A 15862-nucleotide genomic window follows, 5' to 3' on the forward strand; every position below is an offset into this window, starting at 1 on the left:
CGGTCGCTAGGTGGCGCTGGCAGTAGTGTGGATAGTGAGGTCTTTCAGTGCTCTAAAGTGCACTAACACAGTCACGTCTTCTTTCGCAGTTCGTATTTTCCGTGAGTTTTTCACACTTTTCTTGGCACCACTTAGTTTAAGGGAAATCCACGCTGGCTGACTTTTCCTGCCGAAGTTGCTGCCGAGGCTGCTTAGGTTGCTGCTGCTAGTTGAGTTTCCTTGGGCGATTTTTCCTATAAGCTGCCACTGCAACGGACTGGTGCTGCTTGAAAACAGGACACACACAGGACGCAACGAATTCAACTTGTGAGCAACGAAATGCGTTGCGGGCGTTTTTATACCGCCTGCCAGCCGGATGAATTTTCCGGGTGGGGATATGCAAAAAGAAAAGAAGCGCAAGACGCACGGTCGAAGGACGAAGGACGAAGGCACCGAGAGCGGAGCGGAGCGGCAGCGCTGCCCCCATCCCGCTCGCACTCGCGGCGCAGCATCCGCAGTCGGCGTCACCGCCTGCGCACGCACTGCCCGACAGGACGCGTCCCAAAAAGCTCCGCCAAAGCTCGCCGGCGCACTCGTTTCGCCTTCGGGTCGCGAGCTCGTGTGCTCTGCATGCTTCGTGCGCGTCGCTCGTCGCGGCCGAAGTTCATGCGTCCTTCGGGTGGTGTTCATTTTGCGGGACTGCTTAGCGTTCATTTGCAGCACTTCCCCTTCGGGTTTTTATTTTGCTTCAGCCCGTTTGCGCCGCTTTGGTGCAGTTATTATTATGCGCTGGCTTTGTCTCTTGGCTCTAATTTACAGTTTCATTTAGTCGGGGTCAGACTATAAATAGTCGCGCTCATTTGCCGCCAGACATGGGCTGCCATTTCGGGGCTTTCCATTTCGCAGACACGAAAACCCAGCCACAACCCCATCCGCCCACACCGCAGCCCCGTTCGAATGCCAAACGCCATCAAATCAAACACGAAAATCAAATTTGTAAACAGCGCTCAAGTGGCACAAAACATACGAGCGGAAAGTGGGCGGGAAAATCACTTCCCCACCTGCCATAAATTGTTGCCTTTGCTGCCTGCCATTAAAATAAACCGCTAAACGGGCAATATTTCGGCACGCTCCAAGCCAAGTCAAGTGCTCCCGGCTCCTTTGCATATGAAAGACCAAGCATAAAAGGTAAAAAAGCGCTGAGGAATTACCTTTTGGAGGGGAAGGGGAACGGAGTTTTTCTGATTTTTCAACTTCCCAGCAACCACTCGATAGGCGATAAGCGATAAGCGACCGGAAATGGCTGTTTGCTGGCAAATTGGTTGCACGGCTGGCTCGCAACAAAGCGCGATACAATTTTTGCACTTAGCCGCATTTCGTGTTCTGCAAACTTGCCACATTCAATTAGCCGCAAGTGCACAGTTAGCTGCCGTCGCAGCTATAAAGCGGCGATTTCTAATTTCGATCTGTCAAACGCAAGGACCCAAGATCGATGGCAGCCGATAAAAAAAAGTATTTCCCCCGTTACAATCGCTCGGAAAATCTCAATTGGTGCTCGTGTGCCAGAGTGGTCGAAATCATTTACAATTCATGTGGAAAATGTTCGTCTAGTGCATTGTGCAGCAATTTATGCTTAAATAAAGAGGCAGACAGGCCTGAACAGTTACTGAAATTTCACTGCCAGAACCCAATTCGCCGTTCGTACTAACTTGCATCACGTGCAGATCCAAAAGAAGGCTGGCAAACCCATTTGCTAAAGTTCACCTGGCCTTCATTATGCCGATGATGAGTTGGAAGTTCCAGCCAGTCAGCCAACTATCGAGTGTCGTCCAGCTCACCCACATCCTGAAAAGAGGAGCGGCAGTAAGGGGCAAATTGGAGCCACATCGCTGTGACCATTAGACTTAAGCTGCCGTAACCAACTCATGAGATGATAGCCTGGCCAATGTGGTGGTAGCAAACAAAGCCAACCATTCGGCAGGGCCAACAGCACAGATATAATAATAACCAGGGCTGCGAGTGAGATATATAAGATGATGGTTATTGTGTCCACACCATCAAATCGGCCGCAGAAGGGGTTAATGGTGATATGGCGGAGGAGGCCAAAAGTGTATCCCTCCCTAAACAGAAAACGAACCAAACCAGGAATAGGTAACATGGAAAGTTTCAAGACAATCCTTAGTAGAAATATGAAACGAACGGTTGCATCCCAAAATTTCAAAGTTTCCATTGATTTATAGTATAATTTAATTACACAAAAATTAGGGAATATCATAAAATGCTACTCCAAAATATAGAAAAGCCTTTGGAAATGTAACTCTTTGGTGCATTATAATATGTATAAATTATAGCCCGAATATAACACTGCCATTTCGATGCTTTTTTGGGCGAGTTTTGACCCACAGTAGTCTGATACCATAAAATAACTCACTTCCTTTATCTCATTACTCAAACCCACTGATCTCTTCATGACTACGATAATCGTCTGGCCAGGTCACAGCACTAATTATTCCTGGCCCCGAGCTCCATTGAGCTAAGCCCTCGGGCTATCGTTTGGATTCATCATAAAATCGCAAATTCAATTTGTTTGACACAATCTAAACCAATATTTTAGGAGAGCCGCAAGCTGCGGGACGGGTGCTCCCGTGGAATGGTTATGGCCATTGGGGTTTGTGGAGGAATGCCAGTGAACGTTGGCCGCATCGGCAAATTATGACCACGAAAATAAACGAGTTACGCGAAAAGGCAGAAACCGTGCGCAGTTTGCAGTTTGCATTGTGCAGTCTGCACTATGGGCTCCTGAATTCGACGGGAGTTTGGAGCTTGGAGCTTGGCGCTTGGCGCTAGGAGGTTCGAGTTTGCACTTTGGTTGTAGGATGTCGGCCATTGCAGATGCCCATGGAGCTATGCCATCGCCTGACAGCAGAAAACCAAAAATTTTGATTTATGGCCGGGGCATAAACTGCATTTGACGCGACTGTCTCGCTCTTGTTCCTGCTCTCTCTCTCTCTCTTTCGCTGTATGTAGGTTTCTCTCTCTAGGAAGAGTGGGCTGTACATGATATGGCTACACATATAATCAAATAGTGGCAACAAATGCGAGGATACTCCGGATCGCCCAGCCATATGAACGGTGACATGGCAGGCCCGAAATTGCAGTGAGAATGCCATTTTTCCAACGGATTTTCATAGTCCCTGTAAGTGTGCGAGTGGGTGTGTGTGTGCACCGGAAGTGCGAACGCAATATCGTGAATCTGCTACACTCACACACTCGCTCCGTCTCGCTCACATATGGAGTTTTCCCGACGTAATGATGATTAAGCATTGTAATGAAATTGCAAATTGGCGCCACAAAACCATCAATACAGTGACGGCGAGAGGGGGGTGCGTTTACATTACACTCAACAAAATTAACTGACTTTGAGCGGAAAAGTATTTTCAACAATGTCAAAGCTTAACGTTCTAACGTTGCTAAAATTGGTTAGGTATGTCTATCCTTTGCTATTCCCACGAAAAACTTTTAGACTACGTCCCTGCCATGTAACGTATCATCAAACGGAAAACTCGATTGGCGAGGGGCGTTGATTTCAACAATTTCATTGCCGAAAGGCGGTGGTAATTGTATTGTAGTTGAGTGCCGAGAGCTAAATAAAACCACTAATAAGCCAAATGACTAGCACTTGTCAAGAAGTCCGCTCAGATCTGGTCCACATTCAGCGCAAAGTCACTATTCGTTTGCCTTGTTGATTAAATCATAAGTTAATCAAAAGTTATTTACTTGAATATTTTACATTCGGTGTTTGACTACGCACAAAATTGTAATTTTAATTTATGAATTCCAGATATGTTGCAGTTACAATTATGCATTATTGAAATCTAATTAATAATCCACGTATAGAAGTAGCACTTTTATTCAAAAATAAAATTTGTGAGTTCGTTTTGCCATTACATTAATATTTCATACTTAGGCGCAAGCTTTATGTGAATAAATAATTAAATTCTCTAAAGTTATTTAGAATAACAATAGTTAATTTATTTTAAGCAGGGTTTTTAAAGACCACAGCAACTCCCAATGGTCGAAAACGACCAGGCATTTGAAAATGACTTCTATGCCAACAATGAGAGTCATTTAATTTACCAAAGAACATTACAGTCAGCATTAGTGTGTTTGGTTGACATTCCCCATTTAATATTTTAGAAACAGATTTTTAAAAATAATGCTGGGAAAAATTCAGCAGGACAATGGGAAAGCACCGGCAGCATAATAATAATTCGGTGTGGCTGAGGAGGAGGGAAAAAAGTCGGGTCAGGTAGATGAAATACAAACAAAACTGTCAAAAAAGCCAGCAAAAATTTTACATAATCAAAATAATGACTCTGATGCTGGATGGATGTGGGTTCGGACGGGGTATGCGGTGTATTCCGCTCCTGAGCCAAGAAATACACGACAACAATAACAAAAATAAATAAAGGCAATGACAAAAGTAAATTTCGAAATGCAAACAAAGGTAACACAAGGTGGGCGGAAGGTGGGCGGAAGGTTTCAGGCTAATCTCTCAAGTGGCAAATGCATTCAAATGAATGTCAGGGATATTGAGGAGCATGGCATGGGCATGGTGGCATGGTGGAATAGTCCTGCGGGCAGGACGAAGTGCTGATGCAGCAAGGACAGGGTCTCAATGGCAGCGCGGCCTCTGCGAGGAGCTTAACACATGCACTTGAAATTTAATATCACTGCCGGCTGCATTTTATTATAGCATACTTTCCAGCTGCCCACCCCATCCGTCCAGCATCGCAATGGCGGCTGCTCAACCTCATCTACTCCTGGAGCCGGCACAATAATCCCTCATATTTATTTTTGCAAAATTATTTGCTTTGTCTGATTGCGGATTTGCAGCTGCAGCGTTTGCACAGTTACTTTGCAGCAGAAACAGCAGCAGTATCAGCAGCATCACCATCACAATCCGAATCCGAATCAGAACACGATTCAGAATGAGCAGCATAGGCATCCTCCATAGGGGCTCCACAGTTGCCAGATTCGGTTCGGTTCCGGGCAATGAATGAAAGTTCTTTATGGGCATTCGGGCCCGAGCCGGGCACTCATTTAATATGAAAGCAAATTGCATAAAATCACACCTGCAAGCCAACTTAGCACCCGTCTTGCCCGAGGTCCTTCGGTTACCTGGCAGCCAATCCCTGGCGCTTAGCGAAAGGACCAAAGTCCTGGTCCAGAACTCGGCTCCTAGTCAAATTGTAGCCTGCAGCGGCAGAACATTACACAGAGCGGAAAACTAAGTTTTAAGTATTTATAACATTTAGTTAAGACTGATTACAAGCCAGATTTCGTTTTCTTGAAACACATATTTTATATTCTTTCACACAGTGAATGTGGTTTGGTCACTTAAAGGGGAACATAGATCTAAAAGTGCTTGATAGGTATTAGTATAAGTATTTTCTCCGTGCATGACAGCCGTAGCCGTGCAAATATCGACTGCAAGGCCCGAGCGCAAACAACATGCTGCCCATCCAGCGAAGTGATGTCCTGGTCCTGTCCACCACCACCACCTCCACCACCACATCCACATCCACATCCGCATCCCCATCCCCATCCGCCGCCCTTTCCCTTTGGCAGTTGTAAAAACACGTTTATGGCCGCTCCCCTTTGCAGAGTGTCTCTGTCTGTGTCCACATCCCACATCTTGACTGCATGCCAAAAATACTGCCACCGGAACGGAACTGAACTGAGCTCAACTCAACCGAACTGAACCGAAGTGCACTGCACTTCACTGTCACCTAGCGATTACACGGGCAAGGATAAAGGATGCAGGGATCCAAGGTGGCGGCAATGGAGGGGAGGGTGCGGGGGCGGGGGCGGCTCAAGGGCGAGTGGGTGGCAGGAGCAACTTTACGATGTCTTGAAAGAATTTCATGGTAGGGGAGTTTGAACTCACACAAATAAAGTCGCGTAATGGGCCTGTTACTAATTTTGTGGACATGTAAAAGTTGCATTCGTCCCAAGGAAATGCAGTAAAATGTCCAACAAACTCAAATTGGAATACACAAAATGGTCGAATGTGTTTGTTAATAGAAAACTCCGTTGTTAAGGGGCATCATGAGAACAGCGGTGATAAAATCTACTCAGGGCCAAAAGAAAATGTGAAATAGGGTCTGCATTTATTTAAAAATAATATATTTTTTAGTTCATGTAAAACCCTTTTTGTTTCTAGATTAATTGTAAGCTCTGTATTTTTCCGAATTTACTTAATAAGGATAAACCATCTATCTATTTTGTATGCAATATTTTAAAATATACCTAATATAGAACTTCAGACTTGGGACATTTTGTAAGTTGAGTTATGGAGTATAGAACTTCAGCCTTGGGACATTTTGTAAATTTCTTGACTTTCCACATCATCACATCAAAAAAATTACAAAAAAATTAAAAAAAAATATTTTTCTAAATTTGAATGCAGATTTTTAGAGAATTGCGCCAGAATCACTTAGAGGTATGCCACTTGAAAATCCGATTAAAACAAGTTGAGTTATGGGGTATAGAACTTCAGCCTTGGGACATTTTGTAATTTTCTTGACTTTCCACATCATCACATCATAAAAATTACAAAAAAATTGAAAAAAAATATTTTTCTAAATTTGAATGCAGATTTTTAGAGAATTGCGCCAGAATCATTTAGAGGTATGCCACTTGAAAATCCGATTAAAACAAGTTGAGTTATGGGGTATAGAACTTCAGCCTTGGGACATTTTTTAATTTTCTTGACTTTCCACATCATCACATCAAAAAAATTACAAAAAAATTAAAAAAAAATATTTTTCTAAATTTGAATGCAGATTTTTAGAGAATTGCGCCAGAATCACTTAGAGGTATGCCACTTGAAAATCCGATTAAAACAAGTTGAGTTATGGGGTATAGAACTTCAGCCTTGGGACATTTTGTAATTTTCTTGACTTTCCACATCATCACATCATAAAAATTACAAAAAAATTGAAAAAAAATATTTTTCTAAATTTGAATGCAGATTTTTAGAGAATTGCGCCAGAATCATTTAGAGGTATGCCACTTGAAAATCCGATTAAAACAAGTTGAGTTATGGGGTATAGAACTTCAGCCTTGGGACATTTTTTAATTTTCTTGACTTTCCACATCATCACATCAAAAAAATTAAAAAAAAATATTTTTCTAAATTTGAATGCAGACTTTTAGACAATTGCGCCAGAATCATTTAGAGGTATGCCACTTGAAAATCCGATTAAAACAAGTTGAGTTATGGGGTATAGAACTTCAGCCTTGGGACATTTTTTAATTTTTTTGACTTTCCACATCATCACATCATAAAAATTACAAAAAAATTGAAAAAAAAATTTTTTCTAAATTTGAATGCAGATATTTAGAGAATTACGCCAGAATCATTTAGAGGTATGCCACTTGAAAATCCGAGCAAGATAAGTTGAGTTATAGAGTTTGGAACTTCAGCCTAGGGACCTTTCTTTATTTTCTTGACTTTCCACATCATCACATCAAAAAAATTACAAAAAAATTAAAAAAAAATATTTTTCTAAATTTGAATGCAGATTTTTAGAGAATTGCGCCAGAATCATTTAGAGGTATGCCACTTGAAAATCCGATTAAAACAAGTTGAGTTATGGGGTATAGAACTTCAGCCTTGGGACATTTTGTAATTTTCTTGACTTTCCACATCATCACATCATAAAAATTACAAAAAAATTGAAAAAAAATATTTTTCTAAATTTGAATGCAGATTTTTAGAGAATTGCGCCAGAATCATTTAGAGGTATGCCACTTGAAAATCCGATTAAAACAAGTTGAGTTATGGGGTATAGAACTTCAGCCTTGGGACATTTTTTAATTTTCTTGACTTTCCACATCATCACATCACAAAAATTAAAAAAAAATATTTTTCTAAATTTGAATGCAGACTTTTAGAGAATTGCGCCAGAATCATTTAGAGGTATGCCACTTCAAAATCCGATTAAAACAAGTTGAGTTATAGAGTTTGGAACTTCAGCCTAGGTACCTTTCTTTATTTTCTGGACTTTCCACATCATCACATCGAAAAAATTACAAAAAAATTGAAAAAAAATATTTTTCTAAATTTGAATGCAGATTTTTAGAGAATTGCGCCAGAATCATTTAGAGGTATGCCACTTGAAAATCCGATTAAAACAAGTTGAGTTATGGGGTATAGAACTTCCGCCTTGGGACATTTTTTAATTTTCTTGACTTTTCTTGACATCATCACATCAAAAAAATTACAAAAAAATTGAAAAAAAAAATTTTTCTAAATTTGAATGCAGATTTTTAGAGAATTGCGCCAGAATCATTTAGAGGTATGCCACTTGAAAATCCGATTAAGATAAGTTGAGTTATAGAGCTTGGAACTTCAGCCTAGGGACCTTTCTTTATTTTCTTGACTTTCCACATCATCACATCAAAAAAATTACAAAAAAATTGAAAAAAAATATTTTTCTAAATTTGAATGCAGATTTTTAGAGAATTGCGCCAGAATCATTTAGAGGTATGCCACTTGAAAATCCGATTAAAACAAGTTGAGTTATGGGTATAAAACTTCAGCCTTGGGACATTTTTTAATTTTCTTGAATTTCTAGATCATCACATCAAAAAAACTACAATAAATTGTAAAAAAAAAAAGATTGATTGATCAGAAAACTCAGCTAGGGGAAGTGCGAAAGAGAAATTTCATAATCTTCTGGGATATCGGTGAAAATTGCGAGACTTGGGACTCCAACTGGTAACAACCGACAATTAGAAACTGCCAGCTCCTGCTCCATTCAACCAGCTATCCCCCTCTCTTTCCTTGCCCAGCCAGCCGTCTCTTTCTGCCGTGCGATCCAGTGAAATTGCATACGCTTAGGCGTTGCTCTTTTGGTAGCCCTGTGTTTATGTAGCTGTCACTGCCACGCCTTGTCGCAGTCGGCACTTTGCAAAACGCCCACGTTGCAGTTGCAGTTGCACTTGCAGTGGCCCTTGTTGTTGCTGTTGCTGGTGTTGTTATGGTTGTTGTTGTCAACGCTTCGATTTTGCAGCTGTAGACAATAAATTTGTGCCCGCTCATTGTCAACTAAAATCAAAAACATAATTCAGAGCTGCCAGCACACGAGCGCCAGAGGCCGCAATGTTATGCAATAAGTGTCTGTGTGCGCGTGCGAGTCCTGGGCATGAAATTAACACAAATGCCAAAACAGCAGCGGCAGCAGCAGCAGCAGCAAGTGGGCGTGGCCGGGGGCTAAGGACTCCGGCAGCCGACTTTGGACATTGGACATGGGTCTTTGGAGCCGTAGTCCGTCTGCGCTTGCATTTAATGCATTCGCAGCTGCAGGAACACCACATCAGCCGATGACCACAAATCGGCAAATCCATCTCAACAGGCGCATACATTTGGTCACACAAATGCACTGAGAGAACAATGTACCAACAATATTTAATCAAGCAAAAACACCTCTTAACGAGGCAAAAACAAGAGAGAACGCTATAGTCTAGTTCCCCGACTATCAGATACCTTTTACTCAGCTAGTGGAAGTGCAAGTGAGAAATTTATATTGGTAGAAATTAAGAAAAAATAAAATTCCTAATGATAAAATATTTAAAAATTTTCCAAAACTGTCACCTCTACATGTTTTGGGTGTTAGAGGAACAAACTTGTCCATGTTACTGGAATGTGTATGCTTAACCTCATCTTTCTAGTATAAACATCATTGGATAAATAGGAATAATATATTTTTCAACAATAGTTGAGTATTCCTATTAACCTTTTTATTATAAAGCATTTAAAAATTAAGAATTTGTTTCCTTGTTAATAATACCTTGTACTTTCTTCGAGTTAGCCACTAAGCAATGCACTATGTGACAACTGCTCCACTTATGTTATTAAAACTATATAAACTTATTCAGTTTTTTGTAGATAGGCAGTACCATTGAATATTGGGTGCGTACACTAACCAAACTTAACCAACTAACCAAACTTAAAATAAGAATGGTACATCAATGTTTTACAGCTTTAATTTAAATAGCAAAACGGAAGCGTTTTCTTCTCTGTGAATAAACAATGCTGGGCCGCTTGGAATGACTTCCGGTAGTCGACGGTGTTGTTTGTTTGAGGCAAATATCAAATACCGATCGAGGAGCAGACTTCAAATATTCGGGCGTCCCACTACCACTGCCACGCCCCCAACCACCAGCCGCACACATACTAACGACCCACATGACAACCACTAATCTGCACTTGTAGTGACATTATATGGACATTTGTAATTTCCGGTCGATGCCATTTTTATAACCCTGTTCAGAACGCATAAAAGAAAATTTGCAACAATGGGGCTTACAACAATAAGCTGCTGACCAGAAAAGAAAGGCCAAGAAGTGGGGTTTTTTGGTTGGGGGTGGGGGGTTGGGAGCAAGGGAGAAAAGGGTTTCGGTTATTTGGGTGCCAACTTTTGGGTCACAAAAGGCGACAACCTCAGCTCGTTTACTATTAAAAAAGGCACCCACACAAACAGACTGGCAATTCGATTCTGTTTACGGGCTCTCATAAAAACATGAATTTTATTTCAAGCGCCCAGGAGTCAATGGCAGAATGTGTGAGCGTCTAATGAGGCTAACTTGCCACAGAAAACGGGGGTGGAAAAGCATCCACACACACACACACACACATACAGAGAATATCGGGAGTCCTAACCAAATATGCTGGAAAATGAAGGCATGCCACATTTGCTTAGTCTGTGAAAATGTTTGGCTTATTGCCTTATTAAGTTCATAAAACGTTCGAGTATTTAAAGGCAACTGAAAGTGCTTATGAAATTATTGCCAGTACACAGATTCCCAGGAAATGGCACACCTGTGCTAGGCCGTAAACCAATTAGCCAAATAGGAGCTCGAATTGCAGCCAACCTGCTTTTCAGCTTTCCCGCACAAGGCATTTGCCCTGGCAATCTTCTGGATTTCCATTAAAAAGGAAATTGAAGTTTACAAGTTTCGTGCAGGCAGAACAATGAACTATACGCTAAAGTTCGCAACTGAAGGATAAGCAGGGGTAAGTATAGATGAACCAATTAGGGTTAAAGCTGAAATATAGACAGCCGTTTTCTTTTCATACAATTTTCGTATGAAAGTGCTCAGAGCTTTAAAACTTTACGTGAAATAAATGATAAGCGAAACTTATGAATCAAGGCTATATTAACATAAGAAATATTCACAGATTCTGTAAACTTAAATAAATTAACGAACAGAATTCCAAAGAAAACAATATATCAACTAGCAATTTCAGCAATCTAGTTCAACTTATGAGCCTACAAAAGGAGAAAATAGTTATAAATATTATATTAGTAACCAGATTACATATATGCATAAAGCTCAACTATCAGCTTAAGAATTGGCCTTAATGGTACTAAATCTGTGTAAGCCGATTAAACAAAGCAATTAAAGCCCTAACACGTTTGTTATCTCAGAATAGAATTTCAATCCAATGCAAAAAAAACCAAACAAAAATCAATTTGTTATGGAAATCAACATTTGATGGGCACACAACCCGTATGTCAGAGTTCAGCCGAAGGACAAAGGACCTCTTTATACGTATACTTCGGGAATGCCCGGAGGTCGAAGTTGTGACGGAAAATAAGGTTTAAACGCTTGCTTCATTTGGCCCAGGTGGAAAAGTCAATATTGCGGCTTTAGTTGGGAAATATTAACTGTCTCCGGTTGCAAGCACCTTAGTTGCCGGGCAGCTTCGTCCTGCGTCCTGTGTCCTGCGTCCTGCGTCCCGTGTCCCGATTCCTGGGCCCTGGGATAAAGGTAAACCTCAACTATTTGCATGCAATTTGTAGAAAATAGAAAATAATCAAAGCAATGTGCAGCTAGCCATGAACTGGCGAGGAAAATGGGAAAATGGGAAATGGGGAAAGTGTGGACCAAGGGGCAGCAGCTACTTAGCAAACATCAACACCTGTTAAGGGTTACACTCGAGAACAAAGCTGCAAATTGGCTGGTGGTAAGTGCAGCTATGGCTAAGGGCAACACAGCCCCAAACCACCAAAAACACAACCACCGCCCGCCCACCTACAAGAACAACAACAACAACAACAACAGCATCTAATCAATTTAGCACAGTGCAGGGAGCGTGAGCGAGAGAGACGGGCATACACACAGTGAAAGGGACGGGGCGAAGGAAATTCTGCTGACCGCAGGCAATGGAATTGTTCCGGGTTCCTGGGCCTTCCTGGCCCATAGAAATGGCCAGGGCCGAAAGCATTGGGCTTCCAACTTCATTATGAGATTTGTGTAATTGTTAACCAATTTACCGTTACGTTTTCCATGCCACAAGCCGCAAGCAAAATCGGCAACTCAGGGGAGTCGCCCCTCCCCGCCATTTCGCTCGGTAATCTCGATAACACCCGTGATATATGATACAAATTATAATGCCGGAAATGTTATTAATTCAAAGCGTACCTCAATTTCTGGGCACTAATTACGATGTTCTTGCCACGATGATGATGATGATGATGACGAGGCCAGCAGCCATCGCCATAGGCAATTGTACATTCAGCTGTATTGCAGACATTTCAAAGCACTCAACTAGTCAAGCTGTGTGGTAAGTTTATACATATTATACATAGTATTTATGCCAATTGCCCATGCAATCAAAGAAAGCGAGCTGCTGCACACTTTAAACGCCTCGAGGACTGATATTTAATATTTGCGTGTGGTTCGTATAATATTTGTCTACAAATTATGCGCATTAATGCCACTCAATTAAAACATTAAATTAGATTGTACGGCCTTTGTTTGCCCTTAATTGGCATCAACGGCCGCTTTTTGTGGCGCATATCCCAAAGATATATCAAATATATACCTATGTCAAGTTGGCAATTTTTAGCAACATTTTAGCGCGCCCTAAATAAGTGCTCATGAATATTGCTGTATAGCTGTAAATCCCCTTTGGAGAGGCATATACATTCACCTGTGCCACATCCACACCCACTCCATTAACGTGGGTTTTATGGCCTACTGGCGCCCCACCACTTTTATAATAGAACCGGTGTTAGCCTAATTAAAAATGCCAAATGATGTTGCAACAGTCGCTGGCTAAATGGGAATTATTTGCATGTGCACTGTGTTGCACGAATGGCGATGACAACCAGCTAATGTTGCAGCATTGTCGGGGCTTTGGCCCAGTTTGGATTACTCCTCCCCCTTATCGTTCAACCAGAATGACCTTTAATTGTTTGATGGCACACACACACACACACACACGTACTGTGGCGGCTCAAAAACCACTTTCGCTTATTGGAAAGGATGCAGGATGCACGATGGCTGGTTTATTGATCGGCGGAATGCTTTTAAGACGCGGGCATAAAAATAATAATGATGCCACGGCGTGGTGTCAAAGGGGCAGGCAGCAGGCGGCAGGCAGCTGAAGCAAGAAGCTGGCAGCTGCACATAGAAATAAATATTTATATGGGCGGCGTCTATAAATTGAATGGCGAAAGGGTTGCACGCGCCACCCGCCACCCGCCACACACCTTGCGCGAAAAACTCAGGTGAGACAGGCGGGACTTATGGGCTTTGGGCCAAAAACACACTCCCACACACAGCTACACACATAGGAGAAGCATTTGGACCTGGACATTTTTACGATGTGATTTCACATAACCACAACAGACGTGCAGACAAACAGGAGCAGGGCGCAGGACGCAGGACGCAGGACGCAGGACGAGGGAGCGGAAAAAGACGACATAAGTTGCAGACGCGCGTTGGTGATAAACTTTGAAATTGCCAGGACGAAGGGGCTGCCAGGACGAACGGGAATTTATTACCCTCCAGCGGCATCAAGGAGCTCACATCCTCGCCGAGAGCAGCACAAGCGGATTCTAATAAGCAAAATGCGCTGTCCTGCACCGGAATCGGAATTATGGGGCATTACCCAAGGAGCAGCCTTAACCCTTCTTCACCCCAGCCATCGGATGCCACCAACTGACAATCACTCGCTGTAGCCCATAGTTGCGGCTTGATTTCGATGGCAGGCCAAGCATAACGAAGGCATTAATTTTCGAGAATCACAGGCTAGAAAATACAGATGTCCTTCGCTGATTTTGCAAGTGTCAGCGCGAGCATGATGGGCCACCCACTCGACTCGAGTCGAGGAAAGTCGAGTCGAGTCGAATCGAGCTGAGTTGATTTAATTCAATTCATGGACAGACAATGATTGCGTCAATTGCCGCATGTTTATCATTGTGACAGCCCAAACTTGGCATTGTCCTGGCCAAAATCTTGGCACACAAGCCCGACCGCAATCCCAATAGGAATGGGATGGCAGCCAAGAAGCAAAGCCACAGCCACAGCCACGGCCACGGCGGAAATTGTGGAAATCGCATGTAAGCGTATTAGTTTGCCGATTGTGCCAGTGGCACGCTGGAAAACCCTTTCTCTGCCTTTGAAATGCTCTCAAACGCTTGTTTAATATGGGGGTCATTATGATCTTACATATGGCTGCAAATTGGGTCCCATTCACATGGCAGATCACAAAAAGTGGACAAGGACCATATGCATCAAAGCCATGTGTTTGGAAACGCGTCATGGTGGTTGAAGTTTCAAAGTAAAAAATGGGCACTAAACTCGAACTCAAATGCCAATTAAGTAAGTTGGTACTATTCGCTGGTCTTCAACCACAAAATTGATTCCTTTCGTTTCCCATTAGTAAAATAGCCTTAAACTTCTATCTTAATAAATATATATATTTTCAATAATAAAATAATTTTTTTACATATTTAAAAAGCTTCGTATATTTCGGATTATTATTCCAAAACCTAGTTTGCAAAGCTTTTACCAGGCGAGTTGATCACATAACAAAATTGATTCCTTTCGTTTCCCATTAGTAAAATAGCCATTAGTTTCTATCTTAATAAATATATATATTTTCAATAATAAAATAATTTTTTTACATATTTAAAAAGCTTCGTATATTTCGGATTATTATTCCAAAACCTAGTCTGTAAGCTTTTACCAGGCGAGTTGATCACATAACAGCAAGATGCTCGAGACTGCCACACACTTGGTGTCCTGGTTGACCATTTGGCCAATTAGGGGTTTCTTTTATAGTTGGTAAGGGCTGTATAGTACACACCCAGGGGCATGATTCGGGGCAGGTTTCAATTACACATTATGACTGCTGCACGGTCTGGCTGAAAAGTGCAGTAAAATTTCAACTACCCCGAAAACTCGCACACATTCCGAAGAAATTGGATTTGCGACTGGTGGCTTTCTTTTTCTTCTTGGGCATTTTCCGCCTGCATTTGGCTCGTTTTTTATGGGCTGCCCCGCCCCCCAATCGCCGCCCATTCGAACTTCCCGGCCCGTTGACTTTTATGAACTTATAAACAAGGGAAACGGGGCACAACCCTTTCGGCCTGTTGCTGCCACAGCTACTTGCAGTGCTTATTATGTGGATTATTAGAGGGATTTACCCGATGCCATGTACAAATTCATGTGCTCCAACTCGGATCCCAGATTCCGGATTCCGGATTCCGGCTGCTGCCTGTCGGAAGCTGGCTGCTCCCCTTGCGCTCTCACTCGGTCCTGGTGGCATCAATGACATAAATAAAAAGATTTCCAGAGGATTTGCCTGCGGGACACCGCACCCAAACACCCGAAAAAGACAACAGGGGAAAAACACCCCGACATTCCAGCCAAGTTTTCCCAGCGCTGTGAAAATCTTCGAGGTGTGTGGGTGTGATTTACTCGCATGCCAAGAGCTAAGAGCTCTGCCAAGTCGCTGTTGATCTGGCCATTGCCATAAATTGATAATAGAAATACATACCTATAAATACATGCCACA

This window comes from Drosophila erecta, unplaced genomic scaffold, assembly GCF_003286155.1.
Source record: "Drosophila erecta strain 14021-0224.00,06,07 unplaced genomic scaffold, DereRS2 tig00000092-arrow-pilon, whole genome shotgun sequence".
Lineage (NCBI taxonomy): Eukaryota > Metazoa > Arthropoda > Insecta > Diptera > Drosophilidae > Drosophila > Drosophila erecta.